Below are 21,861 nucleotides of genomic sequence, written 5' to 3'. Positions count from 1 at the left end.
GGAAGTGAAATCTTGTCCCTGAGAAGCAAAGAAATTGTTACAGTCCTTTCTCAAGCAGCCTTTGCTCTCACTCCACATAGTCCTATGACTGACCATTCAAGACCCCAGTTCTGACAGTAAAACCACAGGCAATGGAACCAGCTGGAACTTATTCTCTTTTTGACCCAACTGCTTCAAGAGTAAATATCTCTTTCACAGGATGGAGAATCTTAGTTTTGGTGAAATATATAAACTGTCAGTTCTGAAGCCTGAAGCCTTTGACCTCTTGAAAAAGGCTCTCCAACAAATAAAAGTAGTCATTTTTTGGCCCTTCTTAGGCAGGCCGTACTCTCCATTCAGAGCATTGCAGAATATACTATAGCTGGAGTTTCCATGAAGAAGAAACAGAAAGCAAAGACTTTTGGAGGAAGAATTGCAAATAATGAGGAAGCACGCAGCTGACTTAAATAAATACACAAGCAAATACATGCTGATTGCTACTCCATGTTGATAAATGCATCCTATTGAAAAAATGGGAGAAGGGAAAATGTCTGCTAAATGGTATAGTGCTGCTGAATACTAACCAGGAAAGAGATTTTAACTTTATTGTTGGGAAATCCCCAAAGCCTTTGCTGTGCTGCTTCAATATGCAGCTGTGGCATGCACAGGACAAACAGAATGCTGTGTTAAAGAAAAGAAATATAAGCCTCTAGGAAAGGCAATGCAGGCCTACACATCACTGAGCCAATGGTATTCCTGAAGCAGACATATTGCTCTGATTGGCATTGCACCGATGATGAAATTGCTGATTTAATGAGTAAAAAAAATAAAAAGTAAAAATTAAGCAAACAAAAAGTTGCAGAGTTGTTGCTAATCGTTTGGAAACAAATCTTGTGCTTTAAAAGGTATTTGGAAATACCTAGCAAAAGCCTGGATGAGCAGCTAGCAACTACTGAGCTGGTATTAGATAACAGGCAGCTAAGAGAGGAGTAGACACATTTGAATCAGATGGTTATGGTTTTGGTCAAAGCGATAAAACTTGGTACCACAGTTAAACAGGAGGGGATCAAGCACTAATTGTACTTATTTCAGAGATGGCTGATGTTCCAAAAAGATTTCATAAATACTCCCCACAAGCTCTCAGATATTTGGCTATGGTTCACGTTAGGATCCCAGCAGTACGTCCAGATGAAATAGGCTCTGTCAGTGTTAATTCAGGTCTTTGAAAAAGCTGTTTTTAGCTCTTCAGTCTTCTGCTACATCTTGGGAGAGGTAAAAAAAAAAAAAAGCTCCTCTATGAGTTCTATTATGTGATAAAGAGCAAGTCGAGCAAATCTGCTCCTCAAAGAGGAAATCCAGCGTTTCAAAATGTAATACCACAGGTGAGGAAATGCTCAGAGTAAACACAACAGCCCTGCTATTTTCCTGTTGAGTGTTGCAATATGGTGGATGGTTTAAAAGTTTAAGCCATGTAAGGGTGTCTGTTGTTGGCATTATGAAGGATTGAAGAGAAGGACACTGCGTCTGGGGGGAAAAGCTGTATTGGAAGAGGAGGCTGAATTTTGCAGGGCCTAGAAGATGCTGGTTCACCACCCTGCTGTGCCAAGCATTTCTAGAATGAACTTGGACACCTTTGGCCATCTGAGTTTCAGCTCTTTGCAAAAGCAGTTCCCTACATTAAAGATTTGTTATAAGGCAAAATATGGCCCAGGCTGTGAAGCATCACTAAGACAGCCAAGTTTTACACATACCTGTGATCTGTTGAGAGTTGGCTTTGGTCTGTATGCCATAAGTTCCCAAGTACATAATAAAGTCATTTTGGCAGCATGGTTATACCATTTTTGTATGAAGATGAGTAAATAAAAGCTGAAGGGCAATCGAAACTAAGTGAGAATGTGTTCCTTTAGTGAAAAAAAAAAAACCAGACTCACACTTTTCAAGCATTCTGAGCTGCTGGATCCCAATATGAGAGAAATACCTACAAATGTGTTGAAAATAAGGGAGCAGCAGCATGGAAATTATAATTTTCCCATTAGAATATACTAAGAAACACAGCTGTGCTTGCTTTCCCTACTGATCCCCAGCCTTCAAATTCCTCTAAATTAAATTGTAAAATAATGATCTCCTTTTCTGTTTCCTGCTAAGCTACATAGTTAATCCCTGATACAGAAATATATAAAGAACACGTAATTTTAGGAAAACCATTATTACTAAAATACAGAAGGCCTCAGACCAAGGGGTTTCCACAATTTCCAATTCACATTTGAACCCAAATCCAAGCCTTCTCTCTGGGTTTGCCTTGGTCTAATCCTTTTGTTTGCAACCTGATTTCAGGGGGGAAAATAAAATCAAATCAGACTATGATTTTAACGGGAACATTCAGTTGCGATAGCAAACACACATGCTGAAATAATCTGAAACAGCCTGTCTGCTTTAGCTTTTTTAAGCTTATGATTATTTTTTTTTCCTGGTGATTTCAAATGACTGCATGGTAAGAGCAACAGACAGGCCTGGAAGAAGAGCATCTCTGTTATCAACAGTCACCCATGCCAGCATGTTCAATGTAACAGAGCTTCTGAGGTTGTGAGAACTAAGACATGGAAGACATTTTAATAACTTTAATTAAAGTTATTCAGTTATCTGGGATTTCTGTGAGTTTAATAAGGTCACTGATGTCAGAAGGGTGCGGGTATCTTAAATTTCTTATTTTCTCTGCCAAAGTGATCATGGCATTTAAAGCACATTGTCAACCTATATGGCATTGTAATTCTTTCAAAGTAGGAGGTGTTTATTTAAGAAGCAGCACTTGCAGCTACAGGCAAACCTCACATGGGGGGTGGAAGGAGGTGGAGAGTACTTGAATGGCAGCCTTGTTGGTTTTGTTTACCAGGGACCAGCTCTGTCCCATATTGCCATTAAGTGGCTCCATCCTCCAGTGCCCTCAAGGCACAGAAATAGTGAGAAGCAGATGAGGGACATCTCTTTTTGTAAGAGGTGTTATAGATGATATGCAACTAAATTTTCAAACTGCTCTTATTATTATTACTCTTTTTAATGCACTCTCTTCTTCTCTAGCATCTCCTGCTATCAGGTCAAAACAAAAACTGAGGGGAACAAAAAGACTGACAACAAAGGATTATTCTGGGACTTCTGAGAGAAGCTAGGATATTTATGGATTTATTATATTCCCTGGGATAACAAGTTTCTGAGATGTTAGTACATTGTCAAGTATTTTTCAAGGTTAACAGTTTAGGGACACAATTACGTTGCAAGTTGTCTGCAAGAATAATTAAGGGTATTTCAGAGATATGCAAGAAAAAGCATTCCTGCAGCTGTCAGAGAGCGAGTAATCCCAGCTCAAAGATGAACCCTCTCCTTCTTTTCAGTCCCTTTTCAAAGAACATCCTCCTGTGTTCAGGTGTACTCAGAAGCAGATAAAAGGCATGTGCTTAGGCTGGGAGGAGAGCAAGTAATGGTGAGGCAATCCCAGGTACAGCCCATCTAGCAGCTGCCTACCAGGGGTGGCCCTCCAGAAAGGCACTGTGAAATAAATATCTCCCAAGGCCAGAAGATGGTAAGAAGTCATGAAATTTTGCCCAGAGAGGCTGTGAATGTCCCATCCCTGAAATATTCAAGGCCAGCTTGGATGTGGCCCTAGGCAGCCTGGTCTAGAATTAAATGTGGAAGTCAGTGGCCCTGCCTATGTCAGACAAGGTGGAGCCTGATGATCCTTGAGGTCCCTTCCAACCCAAGCCATTCTATGATTCTCTGAAACAGAGGCAATGAAGGGAGCTGCGAGTGCCAGGCTTGCTAGAGCTTTGCATCCATCTGGATGTGATGGGCAGGCACCAGAACAGCACCAGGTACCTCCTCAATCAGTTCTGCTAGTAAAGTCATTGGGCTAGTTAATAAAAAGTCAGAGATTGTGAAAGTAATTGCAAGATCTAGAGAAACATGAATACAGAGTGGTCTTAAATAAGAAGAAATCCAATAAGTCAGCACTTTGATTAAAGTGCTGCAACTAATATGCATATCTGTCTATCTATCTATGATCTGACATGATTTTTAATCCTTCTCTCAAATCCCAATTATTAATGAGGGATAGGGCTGGACTGAAGAGGACCAAAGAGATTTATTGATACCAACTCAGAGTCATGGCTGTAAATCAGGACAGTGAAGAAGTATGCCACTGCTGGCTTATGTTCCCTTCCTGCAGAGGGACAGGGATGAATGAACAAGTGTCTAAATGAATGAATAGATGAATGAATGAAAGAATGAATGCATAATCAAATAAATACATTAAAATACATTGCCAGCTTGCTGGGATTACATAGCAATGGAGCTCTTCGGGGGCTTTGTACAATTATAGGCAACAGTGTGCACGTTTTTATTACAAATTAAAACCCACTTCACTCAAACCTTCCGAGTGTTTAATTTTTACCAAAAGTCAAAAGGTGCTTTGCAATTGGAAAAACTACAGGATTTGGATCCTGTGCTACCAAAACCACATCCCTGTATAGCTGTGCTCGCTGAGTGGAACACTGTGCTCCTGCTGTGCAGCTGGGGCTGGCTGCCAACCGATGGTCCCCAAGGACCATCGTAGTGCTGACACAGCAGATACTGTGCTGCTGCAGTACACATGAGGACAGATTTGGGGAAATTACCCTACTTTCTCCCTTCCCTGGAACACTGAAGACACTTTTGTTTTCCCAATCCATAACCCTGGCCCTGCATTTGTGCTACACCTCTGGGAAATGCAATGTTAGGAGTTACCATCAATATTTCAAGATATCACCTTTTTCTGGGCTAGGGACAAGAAGGACAGCTGGTAGAAACTTTATGGGTAGCCAGCATCGGATGTAGGCTTTCTGACCTCAAGGCAAAGGTTTTATTCCTTTTGAAGAGAATGTGGTCATCCATTTAATTTTTTTCCCCCTGAAAAACAGCAGCTTTGAACTTTGCAAGGTCACTAGAATTTCCTTCCCTTTCCCTCTGCTTTGGAAATGACTTCTGTATGGAGGCCCTGAAGAGTGAAGCTCTTCTAACTCAAGATAAAGGTTCTCCACATGAGAAGTACAGAGATGCTGCTGCTAATTTAATTAGCTTTCACACATTCACAGATTCACCCAGGTGGATGAGTTTTTGGAAGGAAAGAATATTAAATCAATAGGAATAAACTATGTTATTTTTTATTTTTTAAATAACTAAGCCAACAGTTTCATTTCCCACTGCTAATATTTCTGTCAGTCAGGCCAAGGATAATGAAACAAAATACAAGGAAGGCTCACCTAAGCCTTGACTTTTCTTATTAAAAATGCTCCCATTCATAAATCCTACATTTGCAAATGCAAAAATCAACAGTTAAATGTTTGCCTTTCCTGTGTCCACATCTCTCCAAGGATAGAGATATGATCTTTATCCAGTTATCACTTGTAATAGTCTGAGAAAATTTTTGGAGGAAAAATAAGTTCTCCCAAACTTTTCTTGTTATTACTATGTGTGAGTAAATGTAGCCTGCTGTTACGAGAACTAGCATTTTCTTGCAATAACATTTTTTCATCCACATATCTCTCCATTTATGGTTTGGTCTTCTGCATTTTATCACAATTAAATAAACAACACGCTCTACATGGCTACGTGGAATGAACAGAAATGAAAAAAAGAACACATTGTGTAAAGTGTGGAGACATCCAACCAGAGAAACACAACATACTTCAGCAGAATCCAGGTAACATATTTTAAGAAACTGCTTCTAGCGGGGAAAATAACTGCTAAAAGCAGGTGTTTATTCTGAAAGCTGCAGCAATATTTTTCTGTCATGTCACATTAAATCACTCAGGTTGCATCATGTTGTGCTCCACTACATCATGTTACTACACATGGGGGAGAAAGCAAAATGCAGTAACAGGATGTGACAGACAACATTTAGCAAAAATATTCACTTATTTGACTCAGATACTTGCTATCAGTATGAATTGGAATGCATGGTACCAAACAAAGATGACAGATAGAAGCAAACTCAGCAAGGAACTCACCCCACGTAGATCCAAAAGCTTCTTGTCTTGTACCCAGTACTCACTGTCCTGGTAGTCACTACTCTTCTCAGCTCTCCTCCTCACTATTCCCTTCCCTGCTGTAAGTAGTTCTACCAGCTGGTGGTTGTTTCCTTTGATATAACACATGAGCTCCCCATGTGGGACTAATCACAGCCTGCTGTACTTAACGAGGCCCCTTAAATGACAGTTGATGGAATTGCCATAAATTGTTTTTATATGAGTGAAATTGTGAATTACACACACACAAAAAAAGAGATCCTGAGCACTGTGCGTTTATGTATACAGAGGGACTATTTCAGCTAACAAGGAGCTTATTCTTGAAGGTACCTATATTTTATACTGTGGCAAACTCTTTCTGACAGACTTGAAAATATCGAGGGTCCTTTATTGCTCTTGGAGGAAATACTTCTGAAAAAGATTTAGCAAAGTAGTGCACACTCATGTAAGTGAATCAAGTAATCCCCCATAGCAAGGCAGCTGAGGAGCAGGCCTTGCTTCACAAAGGTTTCCATAAGCATCGATCCTGACCTAGATGTGGACTTCCAACCCACAGAGCACCTCTTGGACAGCCTTCAAACCATGACATGTTCTGTACAATCTGTCCTAGCAGGAATTAGGATGGGAGAACTTCATGCCAAGTATCAACAGTGCCAGCAAAGGTGGCTCGATGGCCTAGGGCCAGGCTGCTGAAGTGTGAGGAAATTTGCACGTGGACATGAAGACTTCCCTCTTTCGAAGGGTGGAGCCAAAGAGATGGGCCAAGATACCAATTGTTTTCTGTATCTCACCAATATGGACCCAATCTGGACAAGTGCATGACTGCAACTTGAAGGAAAGGAATAAGGAGATACCAGTGATACGTAGGATAATACAAAGAAAGCTATGTATGTCAAAACTTGGGTTTGGATCATGGCAGCAGTGTGCAAGGTCCATGGTCCTTTGCTTAGCAGAGAGAATTAATTAGAACACAGAGGGAATTGATTACATGATTCACCCAAGTAATACAGGCACCCATTTCTTGGCATGGCATTCTCCTGCTTGTTCACACAGGTATCATCACGGCCCTAAAGGAAAAGCAGTGGAGCACAGCAGCCCAAAATAGGCTCCCCAAAATGCCACAAACAGCAGGCTTCTCCTAGCAGCAAAGGACGGCTGAGACGAACGAGGCTTTATCCAAATGTTAAGGAACAGAACATAAATAAAAGAACGTGTTCTTCAAAAAGCCTGCATACTCCCTGAGAAGATGCTCAACAATGAGGAGGCCATGCCAGCTGCCACGTCCTGAGGTAACTCCTTTGGTCCTGTACCGTGGTAAGATCTGGGAAAATGGGAAGGGGCAATGGGTGGTGGGAGGACAGAGAGAGGCTGGAAGTGGTTGGGGTGCTCATATGAGGCCATGAGTACGTTAAACTTGGTATCTTCATCCAGAACACAAGCCTTGCCCAGTGCCCTGTGGCATGTGCACCTTTCTCTTGTGCTCAGCCTGGGTTGGGTCCTTCACCAGCCCATTTCTCATGTGCCATAATGCACACGGAAATGCTATTCCTTGAGCTTGGTCACACTGCCTCTGGTGGCTTTAATTAAAAGGTTTCTATCCATCAGTGTCTGCAGAGGTCTCTTACCTTGTGCTTGCTTTTGGAGCCCAGGCTCAGTGGTGCCAAGTGAAAAGCCATCCTCTGAGCAAGTACACTATTCTTGTCTTAACTTATGAAAAGAAATTAAAAAGTGATTAAATAATTAAGACTGGATGTTGCTTAACACTTGAAAAGAGTGTTAGTTAATAATTTTCTGAAGCTTTTTTTTTCTAATCTGGGAATAAAACAGATATAATTGACCATGTCATTCCGAAGCAGCAAATAACGCTGCACAGAGAATTGAAGGAAACGTGTTTCTTTGATTAGGATGTTTTTCTCATTAGCAGGATGCTCAAAATAAAGCAAAAATATTTGATGCACAGAGCCAGTGGCAGTACCAAGTTAATGCTGGCGTGCTCCTGCATTTTACCTTGTGTTTACTAATCAATCAGAAAGGACTCTTGCCGCCAAGAAAGGTCACATCTTTCATCACAAAACTGAAACTCTTTGACAACAATCAAAACTTCACTGCTTTGTTTAATGTGGATTCCAGTGCGGAAGACCCAGGCTGTGGGATGGTGGGTGTGAATGCGCAGAGCCATGATTCCCAACTGTTTGTTGCTCCCTACTGTGAGTCTGCATGTCAGAAGCAAAAATGTGTTAAAAGCCCTTGAAAGGACTGGGTTGTAATTGGCTGATCATGAACACTGTTTTTACTGCTTTCTTTTCCCTCTGCCGGCTGCCTAGGCATTAGCATCTCCAAGGAGTCTTCTGGGCAGTGACATCAGTGGGATGCAGACCCAAGCTGGCCTGGATTTACACCCTTGGTCCCCTGGAGGAATCATTGGTATGAAAAGATGCACACGTTACTGGCAGCTATAGCACATATTGCATGGCATGACACACACAGAAGTGAGATTAATATGAGTTCTGGGCATCATTAGCTCAATTAAAACTGTGATTTTTTAGTTCAAACCTACAGGCCATTGCAGAGAAGAGTAATCATAAGGCAGAAATGAGTTCCCTAGTTAAAAATTAATTCCCTAGACTAAAAATATAATCAAATGATGTCTACAGTATTTTATGAAGAGCTGAGAGGATAATAAAATTTAGAGCAGTGCAACATTTGCATTTTGTTCATTTCTATCCATATTTTTCCACACACTGCCTTTCTCTGTGCTTGTTAATCACATGCACTGCTACAGCCCTGGCATTTTAAGATCACTCTTCACATCAAGATTGAAAGGAAACTAATTACAATTACATTTCAGGGTGGTTGTTTAAAGCTGGTACAGCATGGAATACAGCAGAGGAGCCTTGACCTTTATTTGTAACAGCTCATAGGCAGGGATCAGGAGGCCCTCCTGAGAAGCAGGGAGGTGGAAAGTCCCCATTCAATTTCTCTCCTCGCCTCCTCTCCCGTGCTGGCAGCAGAGGCCAGTAGTGCTATGCAGAAGCCTTGCTCCACTGCAGTGAGAGGTGAAGGGAAGCACCGCACATGTTGCAGCTCCCTCGGGCTGCTGGAAGGATAACCAGTGAATCAACAGAGCTGAGGACCTTTCTGTTTTGACCCCAGCCCAGCTCTTTTTAGTCCATTAGTGTATAGCAGATCCTTCCCTGGGACTGGGCACAGACACAGGCTCACCTGGTGCTCCTTTTCAGGTATTAATCAATTAAAAGAGGGAAAACCACCACACACAAACCCATTCCACAGCCACTCCCAAACAAAAACACACAAACCCATTCCAAACCCACTCCCAGTCTCCATAGGCACAGTGCTGGCTAACCCGGCTGGCAGATGGCCACGCAGTGTTGAGGATGCAAACTTGGGTGAGGATGCTGGGGATCTGGTTGCCACTTCAGCCAAGCAAAGAAGGATTCACAGCACTTCCACAGTGCATTCTGGTTTCTGTCTGCATTCTCAAAGCAAAAATTTAATCATGCAAATATTTACAGAAATTGGAGAAAAAAATAAAGACCAGTGAAAGCTGCCGCAGTGAACTTCTAATTACAAATCCACAAAGTGTTTATGAATAAATTTATCTATTATTTGTCTTGCTCTAGCACTGCGCATACTTTGCCTTGTACCATTACAGTCTGAAGGAAACAATATGCGTCATGAAATGAAAACAATTTGACTTAATTATTTATACCATTACCACCCTTTTAAGTCCTTCATTTCTTTGGTATTTTGTAAAATTTAACTGGTAATTATGCTTGTTTAATTCATTTATTTCTCTACTACTACAATGAGATTAAAAAAAAATAATAAAATGACAAAACCCTACCAGAATGCAAAGTGCCACTGTGTTCTCAATTTGTAAATGATTCTCTTAAGCTTTTATGACAATAAAAAAAATGTACTATTTTCTATCATTTTGTTTAAAGTGTGTCTGGCTACGCTCCAACACTATTTAAGTATAAACAGGAAAAGCCTTGGAGGACAAGTAATCATACTTAAATGACACAAAGATCATTAAAATAATACTCAAAAACCACGGCAAAATGAGACATTGCAAGGCTGTTTTCTTCTTTGAAGTGTTTCACCAGATGGTGAAGAGAGCTGAAATAGATCTGAGAGAGAAGCAAAAAGCATTTCATCAGCTGTCTCACACCAGTGCTGTGCAGTGCACACAGCCCTCATCTGAGCTGGTGTGAAGTAGCATCTCCTACCTCAGCCTCACCCAGTGATGAGATGGGGAGAACAACGAGGTGCTGGAATGAAGCTGTGCTGAATCACAGCCTGGGAAATCCCTGCTTTGTCCTATGGAAGTCATCGAGCAGATTTATTCAGAGATGAGAACAAATGAGCATGTCAGCAGAAGTTATTGTGGCAATTTGTGAAAGCTTTAATGGGATGTTTTCTGAGCTCATAGAGAAGAGCTATGCCATTAAATTGCCGAACAATAATTTTACTTTGATACAGGAAAAGAGTTTTTATTTTTTTAATCAGAAATGACAACCTATATCAGTGGTGATGCATCAGCTACTGGTATTTAAATACAAGGGTCTGAGAAGTCAATCGTTAGTAACATAAGGGGGAAAAATTCACATTTCTATATATAGTTGCTGTATGAGATATCTGAAAGTGAGATAGCTTTGCACTTTTATCACTGCCCTCATTCTTGGCTGATGAACTTTATAAAGGCCTGTAGGATTTGCATTTCTTCCAATGACGTTACCTTTTTGCAAACTTTGTCAGAAATATCAATATAACTTCCAATCATTTTAAAAACAAAACAATATAAAACAAACAAAAATAAAACAAAAAACCCCAAACCAAAAAATAAACATATACTGGAAATCCTTTCCTCTTGGCTAGAGGTTTCTACCTTTAGGAACACTGGTGATCAAAATGAATGCTACTCATCCACTTGTGCTTTCCTGAACATTAAATCTCTGCTTGCATGTGTTTTGTGGAGTCCTTAAATGTACAAGATAAAAGTATTTAGAGGTCCTGAAATCTTCACTGGGTTCTGCTAGCCTGTTACCAACCTTGCTCTTCCTGGATCCCAATGGAAAAGCCTGCTGTGCTCTAGGATATGGCCTTAATGATACCATAGCTGCAAATCCACAGGAGGCAGAAGAGGTACCCTCTGAAAGAGAAGATTTCATATCAGCTGAGTATGAGTGGCTGAGCCAAGCAGTTGGCAGAAGGGTGTTAGTGTATATCCAAGCTCCCCACCTTCCAGGAAGGTTGGGTTTCTCAACTGCTTCCTAACCAACATGCCTGGCAAATCTAGATCCACAGGAAAACTCATCTTTTGTAGATAAATCAGCCTGAAATGGAAGGTGACTTCATTTCCAATTGGCAGGCATTCTGGTTCCATGGTGTGCAAGGAAACAGTCTCTCTATATTACAAGTGTTTTTGCAATGAGTAATCCTAATGTCCTAATAACATCTTATGCACAGCACTTGATATATTTCCATTAAATAGAGCTAGCAACAAAAAATGAAATAAAATCCCCCAACACTGTCAACACTATCAGCATCTCCACACTTAATGGGTGCTCAGAAGAGGAGCTTGCAAACTGGAAAAGGTGAATTTTATTTTTGCAATTCAGTTGACCTGTTTGCATCCAGCTTATGCACTTAAGTGAAAAGCTTGTGCATGGAGAGTTCTCAACAGCATGTGTTAAATGAGTTGCTGATTTTAGCCCTCTTCCTTGAGGACAGCTGACCATTAAATACATGTCTAAGTGACATTAACTCATCTCTGCCATCACCCTCGGGCAGTGGCAATGGGCAGAGGCACAGAGTGTCCCAAAATCTTACAAATGGACTCCAAATGGCTCTGATCTTCCATTGATTCTCAATGTTAGTTCCAAGCCAAATAATCTGGGAGAGCTGGGTGTCAGGAACAACCTATGCCTCAGTTACTCAGCTGTAAAATAACAGTAAAAGGACATTTAGAAAACTTACTTTTTTGCCCTAAAATGGATTGTTTTCTTTTTAGAATGGTACTTCAAGGAATACCTGGTCTTTCTGATAGTTATTTTCCAAAGAAAACTTAGCAAGAGCTGATAGTTTCTGTCTTCAGCCAGGCAAGGGCTTTCTTCCTTGGTTTGAACCTAATTATGCCATCTGAGCTGTGGCATGGAGGCCTTGATGTGGATATTTGCTTTGTACTCAGGGAAGTCTCTGCATCTGCACTCACTTTGCCAGGAGCTGCTGCTCTCAGCACTACAGCGCCAATGAGGAGTTCTTCAAACTTGGCAAAGCTCCCATTGTACCTTTATTTTATATTCTACCTAAATTCTAGGCAAAATACCATTTCTTGTACTTAAATACTAATGGATCTGAGAGACAATAAAAGCTTGAATCATACAGCAGGCATATCGAATTCAAATCTTTGAACGTGTTACGCTGCTGAGAGCTCTGTCCCCAGTAGCCAGCAGAGGTTGCTCTGATGTTAATGATTAATCACGGAACTTATTTTCAGTAATAAAGCACAAATATTTAAATGATTAAATGACCTACAAGCCAGCATTATGAGGAATGTGTTACATGTGAGCAGCCTGCAAAGAAGCAGTTCCCAGCTTATGGACAACATGCTGCACACTGAGCGATGCCAGCACCTCTCTTGGCCACTACTGCTTCTCAGGAGGTGGTGGAAACTGGGATTCCTCCTTGAGCTTATAAATTGTGTCATGCAGACCTTCAAATTCAAGTTGCCTATTTCTTTTCTTCTTTTTTTTCCAGCGAGGAGTCCTGTTGATTTTAATTGAATACTTGAGTAAAAATAAGAGATACAGATTCTTTGCATTTATTTACTGAGCCTTTTTTTTTTTCTTTCTTTCTTTCCTTTCTTACCCAGCTATTAATTTCCTTAAATATAAAGTGACACCTTTAAAATGAAAATGGCTTATTGTTTGCCAGGAGCAAAGCCTGCCTAATTTAAGAACTTCAGAATTAAAGCTTCTGAAGCATACCAGGAAGTGTTTAGACAACAATTATTGCAAACATCAGCCTTGCTCATTGCAGCCTCTTCAGGCCACCACCAATACCTGTAACTTCATTGCCAGCCTTCTGCACTCCAAAATGTTTCATCAGTTGCATAAAATCAGGTCACTCTATGATTTTTTCCTTCTAATCTCTCCTCCCCCCCCCCCCCCCCCCCCCCCATACACACCCACCCACCCCAAGCACTCAAAACCAAACCCAACCAATCTATTGTTTAAAATTAAGTAATAGACTCATTATTAATAACTGATAGCAGATGAAGGAGTGCAGTGACCTCTCCAACAGAGCATTTAAATCTTTGCACTACACGCTCTGCTTGTGCTAGGCTGGTTTCACAAACAACAGCTGTGTAGTTCGTTAACATATGAATCCCCCTGAGGTAATTTGGAGGAGCCAAATGTGCTAAACTAAACACCTCATTAAAACAGCACTTTAAAAAACAAAACAAAACAAAAAATTCCACCCAAGCCCCAAACTAATTTCGCGTTCCATTTTGGCTTGCGGAGATGCTTGGTGGCGAATATTCTGTTGTATGGAATTCATTCATCTGGGTCGCTGGAAATAGGGGGTATTAAAATCACTAATACGGGCTTTTCTCAGCTAAGATGCACTTGAGACTAAAGTATCTTTGAAGTGTGTTCTGTCACAAAGAAGCAATTAATTGAGGACAATAATGTTTTCTTTTCCTCCCAGTCACTAAGCTGAACTCACAGACCCCAGGATTGTATTCAAAACACCAGGACCTGTTTCTGCTGAGACTGGGAAGTGAATGGATGAGGCCAAAGGCTCTTGGTGGTCCTCAAGAGCATATCTGCAGAGGGTTTTGGATGGGACCAAGGCAGAATTGCACACAAGTGTCCCCAGGGCCACTGCATCCCCCAGGAGAATCTCTCAGATATCTTCAGGAATATCTTCTTTATAACAAATATGGCTACCAGAGGAATTGGTTGCAACTCCAGGCAATGATGTAGGACATTCATGATGATACTAGCATTTCTCCTCCTCCCCAGTCACACAGGTTGAAGGGTACTCAAACCTTGGTCCTATTTTGGCACCATGAACAACTTTTTATTCTACTTTTTCATCTGCACTAATTTATTAAATCCTGAGTAAGACTGCAAGTCCATTAAAATATTTGTATGTTCTTTCAAGTTTTGATAATGATTTAAAAAACAAGTAACAGGGAAATTATGGAACAACAACCCTTATTCTAGCAAAAAATGACATTCTAAATCTGAATGGATCACCTTTACCCAGTGAGGTTGTGAGTGCACCCCTCCCTGGAAGCATTCAAGCCAGTTTGGATGGGATTTTGAGTAACTTTGTGTAGAGGGAGGTGTCCCTGCCTATAACAGGGGGTTGGAACAAAATGATCTTAAAGGTCCCTTCCAACACAAACCATTCTATGATTCTATGAAATCAAAGCATTAGACCTGCTGGATTGTATGGTTTCATCCAAAAAGTTCATTATCCCAATCTATCTCATTTTTCACGTCAGCTAAGACATTTAGTAGCTAGCAGTGATAGTTTAGAACTATCATAACAATTATTTAACACAGATAAAAGCAACATAAGGCATGTATGTGTACTCCATAGTTTCTATCTTCTGTTCTAAATGTTTCAATCCTGAAGCAAAAATAGGGAATCTGAGTTTTGGGAGGTGTGAAAAATATCCCTGATCTACAATCTTATTTTTAAAGCATGGCTTGGTAACCTGTTGAAATTTCCTCAAGGTTTTGTAAATGTTCTTCTGAAAGGTGTTAGTATGTCATCCAAAAACCAGAAAGTACTATTTATTCTCCACAGGACACAATCCATTCTTCTTTGAAATCCTGCAGGTAACCAGCTCCCCCCTAGGGTAATCTCTCATACTTCAGTAGGCAAATAAGTATGTGTTAATTTAGTTAGAATTCGTTTTTTTTCTCCTCTCCTTTCCTTCTCCCTTTCCTCTTTTTCTTCCCCTTTCACTTTTCCTTCTCCCTTTCCTTTCCCCCCCCCCTTCCTTTTCCCTTTCTTCCTTGTAGATCTTTAAACTACAGATTTATTGGTGAATATTTTCTGCTGCATTTACATAAATACTATGCTAGAATAACAAGGGTTCAAAAGTTTTCTCTGTTTTCTTTTAACTGGAAAATCTGTGATACAGAGCTATTTCATAGATTCATAGAATGGTTTGGGTTGGAAGGGACCCCAAGGATCACCAAGTTCCAACCCATGCCTGCCACCAACCTCCATATCTAATACCAGACCAGGCTGCCCAGGGGCTCATCCAACCTGGCCTTGAACACCTCCAGGGATTTCACCTAAGAATGTTTGTTTTTTATTATCTCTCTCTTTCATAATTGTTTGTTTGTTTAATGAATATAGTCCCCATAAAACAGATACAGAAGACATTAGCGATCTTTGTGAAGAAGCAGCTTTGAAGTCCACTTTATTTACTAGAAAACTATCATTTCAGATCCTAATAAAACCCAGAGGTTCAGCTGAGCCCACTGTACTGCAGCAAACTTAAATCACAGCTGAAGTGCAAAGAGACATTCAGATTATGTACTTTCAGAGAAATGCCCGAGCTCAGTACAGTAAATAAACACACCTATGAGAGAGAGCAGTTTTTTCCACTCAGCATATCCCCAGATTTCCTTCTTCACTGCTACATTACCCACATGGCAGATCAGGGCAGAATCACAAAAAATCCCACATTTTTTCTTGTGCTCTAATATCATCTTCACTTACTCCTGTGCCTAAACACTTCTGATTAAGGCTGATGAGGAAGACTAGTTTTGAGGGATGCAGAAAGTTTAGTCATCCACACAAACCCATAATGACTCTTCATTTGTTTTATACCCCAAGGACAGATTTCTTCCTGTAGTCAGCAGCACTGAAGCACATCTTACTCTCAACTGATGGACAAATCTGACTCTCTGAGCTACCTTGCCTTGCTCTGAAAACTGAGATTGCATGGGAAGAGTTTCTACCATCTCCTGTACTTAAGCATGATTTTCCCAACTCATGTGTCATGCTAAATTTAACCATCAACTATAAGTAAAATGGATTAAAAGTCTCTGGAGAGCGATGATCTTCTAGAGGGAGAGTCTCCAGTGACTTGGATTGCCAAAAAGATGGAGAATTTTTTTTTCATCTAATGAAATTTGAAAAGATCACAACTTTGTCTTGGGGCCATGTTGTTTAATTGCAATGATTTACCATTGATATTAAAACCAAACGTGATAATTATTAAGAAATAAGTAGCAATTAATAAACACATTTGTAAAATAACTATGGCCTTTCACCTTACAGATCCAGATTTAATTACTGGAATACTTCCAACTTCAGAAGATTAAAGATGTCATTTTTCTGGTAGTTGGTAGGACCAACTGTATTGTGCATAAAGAACCATGTCTCTGTTACTCATTAAATAAAAGTGTGTAAAGGTTTTTAATTAAGGAAGGAACAAGTAAATTCAGCCCATAATACAAGCAGGACATGTACGTGTAGAAGAAAACAATAAATAGAGGATTACATACTTTCAAGGTGTTCAATGATGAATTAAACATAAGACCAAACACAAGATTTCCTTACCATTCCTGCTCAAGATTTATACCACTAATCAGCCAAGTTTCAAATCCTTAACATACTAAAACATTTGCCTTTAAGGCAGCAGCAATTCAAGACTGCTAGCAAAATGAATGTATTTCCATTAGGCAACATAATTATGTCATATATTCTAACAGTATCTTAGGACTTAAATCTTTTTGGTGAAGGGAACTGTCAATCATCTACAGTTTGATCAAGAATCTTGGTCTGACACAACCCCATATGTGGAAAGAAAATGACAAGTGACGTTTCTGTCCCTTGCATTTATTTAAGGTCATTCATAAAAAAATAACATTGAAATGACAGCTCACATTTTGTCCTACAAGTCTGGTGCATTTTGAGGAAGATATTTGAATACTAATTTATGTTTATTAAAGGCAGCATGAGTACCTATGAAAATTAAAATTCTTTGGACATCACGACTAACTCATGCATTTTAGTACAACTTTTCAGGGGGTTGCAGGTTTGCAAATGTGAGCACAGTAAATCTTTACAGTCCACAATTACTTGGCTGTTGACTTTAAAGTCCTCAGTGCACAAGAGATTATGCTTAAGGAACACTGAGTGTTTCTGCTTCAGCATGCTTCAGAATCCTCCCCTAGGCAGAATCTTAGTAGAAAGGGAGGGGATGCATTTATTGCCTGGACAGTGTGATTTGACATTTGAAAAGACAAGACATGCTTAATTGAACTGAAACTTACAATCACCTAGAATAAAACCTCAGCTCAAGCAACTAGGAACTTAAAAATGTATAGCCATTAATATGTTCATGCACATTGCACTTGGAGAGTAAGCCTTGATCCTTTAGACACTTGGGCTCACTCTGTCACCTTTATAAACCATGTCAGGGGTGGGCTAATTGAGGACTGGCCTTGCACCTCAACAAAGGATATCACCTACTGGTTACTGTCGAGCACCGCTCTGGTTACCAGCTATGTTGTTTGGGTGAGATCTGGATAGCACACATGAGAAAGGAAGTATGAGGGAGAGCTGAGAAAACATGCAGAACCACTGACATCTGTACAGGTCTCAGTGCACAGGATGGCCAATCTGCTAATCTCTACTTTGCCATCCTATCAGAGTATTAAATGGAGTCCCTGCAGAACTGGTTGGCAGCTGAACTAGCGAACACACCTGATGGACACTGCACTCTCAAAAATCAGGATCATAAAACAAGGTTGTACCTCGGTTGTTATATCTGTAAAGCATCATTTGAAAATGGCAAATCCTCCTCTCGTTCCTGTCACAGTTCTGTTCTTCTGATCTTCAAATTGAAGCCTGCACATCTCCCTCCCGTGCATGTCCATAGGCCATGACCCACGGCTGCTTCTGCAGTCCCATTGCTATAGCTGCATCAAGTAGGAATACCATGGGAGATAACTATAACCATAATCACAGCCGTGATTGCCCATACAGGCTTGGTTAAAGCTAATAAGAGCGTGCCTAGCTCTGGTGAAATCAAATCTTCATTTTGCTGCAGAGGCACACTTGGACATATTTATGCAACAAAGTCCTGGGTTGTGGGCTGCCTTGCAACATAGAGCTGTGCTGTGTGGAATGATCAATGAGCAAAGAAGATTGCATAAAGAAAATCCATTATGTGCTCTATCAGATTATCAGATGCTTTGTGCAGAAAAGCAAACCCGTGATGTGGCCTCCCAATCTAGCTCTGGACTATTTACCCTGCTGCTGAGGAAGGGCTATTAAATACTGAGGCTGATATTCTGTTACTAATAGGGATCCCACTTATCTAAGTGAAGGGAAATTGTGGGAAAGCACCACTAGAGGTCACTCAAAATTAATTGTTACCCAATTAGCACAATTTGACCCTAAAGTTCACAGCTTTTGTGTTTAAAGTACTATCAGATTTGACACTTGACTGTGAGAAAACTCAGAACAGTTGGAGACAGAAAATGTTTTCTCAGTTCTCCCCTCACTGTAAGGTTCCTGAATTAGCTTTGCCTTTCCCTCTGCCAGCAGCAGATCATTTCTTCCTCAGCCATGAGCTTTCAGATGCTGGCAGTGATGGACCTCTAGAAGCACTGGTTTTAAAGGAATTCAGACCTATATATACATGTATATATAGAAAACTGTAACCACTGTTGCATGGAAGAATGAGTACATGTTTTTATAACAACTGCTTGACTAAGTAAAAGAGGTTAAAAGCAAAGTTAAAGTTTGATTAATGGGTACATGTTGAAATATCTCTGCGTGTATTTAATTAAAAGCAGATGTTCTACTTGCAGGGCTTTTGCCATAATCTGTGGTAATGATGATAGCAATTTATTTGCCAAACCCAACAGGAAGAGGAATACCTAATTAGTGTCTTCTATAAGATTAAGCCTACTAACTGCTGGTACACATGCATACATCTCCTGAAGTATGTAATCAGAAGACTGAGTTCTCTCAGAGCTCAGTATGTAATTCATGATCCTAAATAGACTGGAGTGGGAAGACATTCCCTTCCAGTGCAGCCCAGTGTGGGAAAACTCATGGGCAATCACACACCATGAACAACGCTCTATCAATGATTTTATTTCCTTCCTTATTTCAAGTTACTGATGATCTTCCTGTTCTCCCCACCTCTCACTTTCATCTTAATGGACAAAGGGGAGGATTAGCTACTCAGCTTATCAGTATGTATGAATGCGATGATAACACAAGCGAGTAATTTATGAAGCTCTAGTCTCCTAATTGTTTCATCAAGGTGATAAATAAATAAATAGATCGTCAGTGTCTGAAGAGCTGTATGGCTTCTTTCTCTGCTTCCTAGAGAGATCAATCTTGCAGAGGTAGAAAGATGGTTTGCCACAAAATCATACTCATAGGCTCAACAAATGGAATTTGGATGTAATTGTCATTTTTTAAAATGGTGGGCCAGCTTCTACTTTTCTGCATAGCAAGACAGTGAAGTCAAGGAAAATAACTCTGCATTTATTCTCTCCCTTAAAATCTGTAGCAACTGAATAATAAGAGCTACTGCTTCAAGGTATTTAAATATCCCAGGCTTTCTTCATCTACATATGCTGCCTCTGTGCTGGTGGCAGTGAAAGTCTTGCATCATTCAGTCACACCTTCCTATTCATCATGACAAATTTCACTGTATGGTGGCTACATTGCTTCGTCTTAGATAGTACTTAGCTGGGCTTGGAGCTATGCAGTTAGTCCTCACCACAGAGATTCATGATACTCATGTTTTCCCCTTTCTAAAAGGGGATGGATACAGAGAAATAAGAACTGCTTTACAGAAATCCTAACTAAAACCCAAGGTTATCAGAGCTTTCCCTTCAGCACTAAAGAATAATAAATGTAGGTTTTCTACATGGGGTTAAAATCTTCAGAGATGTTAAAAACCACTACCTACACAGTGGGTTTTAGGTGCTCTGATTTTTGCAGTAGTGCTCAAGTGTTGCTTCAAAATGACTACCAAAAGCTGGGGGAAATCAAATAATTCTGATGTATTAGCTGAATTACAAAGCAGTAAAAGAAGGCACTGTAATTGAATATATGGAGATGATGAACATCTGAACTCACACAGCATAAGTCTTTTATTTTAAATAATCCGTAAACTGCTTTAGTAATTCTCTAAAAGCATATAAAGATACAGACAATTTATTTAAAATGACACTTTCAATCCAATCTAAAATCACAGGTTTTAAAAAATACATATATATATTTATGTGTGATACTAAAAATATTCAATGCTTCTGAATTAAAACATTTTTTCACTGGCTCTGCTATAGTGATTTCTGTTACTTATGTTCTGATTTTTTGGGGGAAACTGAGACTAGAATTACTCTGAGTTCATAGTTCTGTTCTGTTCATAGAATCATAGAATGGCCCAGGTTGGAAAGGACCTCAAGATCACCAAGCTCCAACCCCCTCTTACTGCAGGCAGGACTGCCTACCTCCACATTTGATACTAGACCAGGGCCCTATCCAACCTGACCATAACTATTCCCAGGAAAGAGGTTCAAATATGCAAAGGAATACTTTCTTTTAAAGAATTGCTTTTGATAGAAAGCTCTTAAACGAACTGATTAACAGAGCGTATTTCCTAGCTAAGCTGAAATGCATGAAGGCCCAGCTAGAAGTAACACAGCTGTAGGAAATCACTGTTGCAAAACTCAGTATTAAAATGCAAAACCTTAAGAAAATCAGAGAATTTGACCAAATCTCTTGAGCAGCATGTTGGACCCATTCAGCCTTACCCTTGGTACTCCTAAGCTCCAAGTGTGTGCCTGAGTGGCCTGATCAGGATCCCTTGTGTGTGACAGAGCACAAGGGACATGGGAATATACTCACTTCATCTGTTGGGTTCTGACACTGGCCAGGATCTTTTGCACTTTTGCTTTGGTTGCATTTCCCATGATGAACTCATTAGCTGCATACACAAATCCCAGAACACACAGCCACTCATCCAGCACTGCCTGCTTCGTATCCTTCAGGAAACTCAGAAGGGAATTGTTTTGAGAGGCTGTGCTGAGATTGCTTTTTCTTCTGGTGTCGCATTGAAAGGAATACAAGATTTTAGGCCAAGTCATTTGTAATGGTTGCAGTGGAGAGCTCCTGGAAGTGCATGATTTCTGTATGTTGATTTCTGCTGCCATCACACACATGGTAAATCCTAGAACTGCTGCAGCTTGGAAGCTGTCCCAGACAGGGCACAAAAGGGAGAGTGTAATCACAGACTGGAATCAAAACCCCTGCATTTAGTGACAAATCCTGGACAGTAACTCAAGCCTCAGAAGACAGAGGTGCTCTGCTGGTATTATCTGGTAATGTGGAGCTAACTACAGATAAGAAGGCTCTCTGTGTCCAGAAAAGAAGCCACTGGATTGGATTATTTCAGACTGAGACATGAAGGATTAGTAAACAGGCAGCCTGACAGTGATGCTTTGTTGGTTAAATGCATCCAAACCTTGCCCAAGAAAGGCATGTTTGTAAACGAAAGGTGCAATTTGGAGATGAGTCATTAAGGATGACTTTGGGCATTTCTGGGTGCCTAGAGCTGGGGTTTAGACATTTGTGAACCTGTAAAGATGCTATTTTTCTTTTTCATGACTGTTGTAACATATTCATAGAATCACAGAATCCTTAGAGTTGGAAAGGACATTTAAGGGTTATCTGGTCCAACTTCCTTGCAATGAAAGGGATACCACAGCTGGATCAGGATGCCCAGGGCCTTATCCAG

General features: G+C 40.3%; 2 long non-coding RNA genes across 6 annotated transcripts in view; one reads left to right on the top strand and one right to left on the bottom strand.

Annotated features, from left to right (window-relative positions):
- The window catches only part of LOC140256149 (uncharacterized), a 36,873-nt gene extending 23,020 nt beyond the window's left edge, over positions 1-13,853 (top strand). The window contains exons 2-4 of one of the 3 annotated variants that reach the window (XR_011904649.1): positions 7,086-7,321; positions 8,163-8,239; positions 8,357-9,903. This is a non-coding gene — a long non-coding RNA (uncharacterized lncRNA). Of the gene's footprint in view, positions 1-7,085; positions 9,904-13,766 lie in introns of those variants that run through there. The other 2 variants (XR_011904648.1, XR_011904647.1) reach the window with 2 other exon arrangements.
- LOC140256151 (uncharacterized) overlaps positions 1-21,861 on the bottom strand; it is an 82,047-nt gene that overhangs the window by 20,864 nt on the left and 39,322 nt on the right. The window contains exon 1 of one of the 3 annotated variants that reach the window (XR_011904651.1): positions 6,015-7,074. The exons of the other annotated variants lie outside the window; for them this stretch is intronic. This is a non-coding gene — a long non-coding RNA (uncharacterized lncRNA). Of the gene's footprint in view, positions 1-6,014; positions 7,075-21,861 lie in introns of those variants that run through there. 3 annotated transcript variants of the gene reach the window in all.

The sequence above is a fragment of the Excalfactoria chinensis genome, chromosome 9, assembly GCF_039878825.1.
Source record: "Excalfactoria chinensis isolate bCotChi1 chromosome 9, bCotChi1.hap2, whole genome shotgun sequence".
In the NCBI taxonomy this organism is placed as follows: domain Eukaryota; kingdom Metazoa; phylum Chordata; class Aves; order Galliformes; family Phasianidae; genus Excalfactoria; species Excalfactoria chinensis.
Note: the sequence above shows the minus strand (reverse complement) of the source record. Positions and strands in the feature narration are given on the sequence as shown.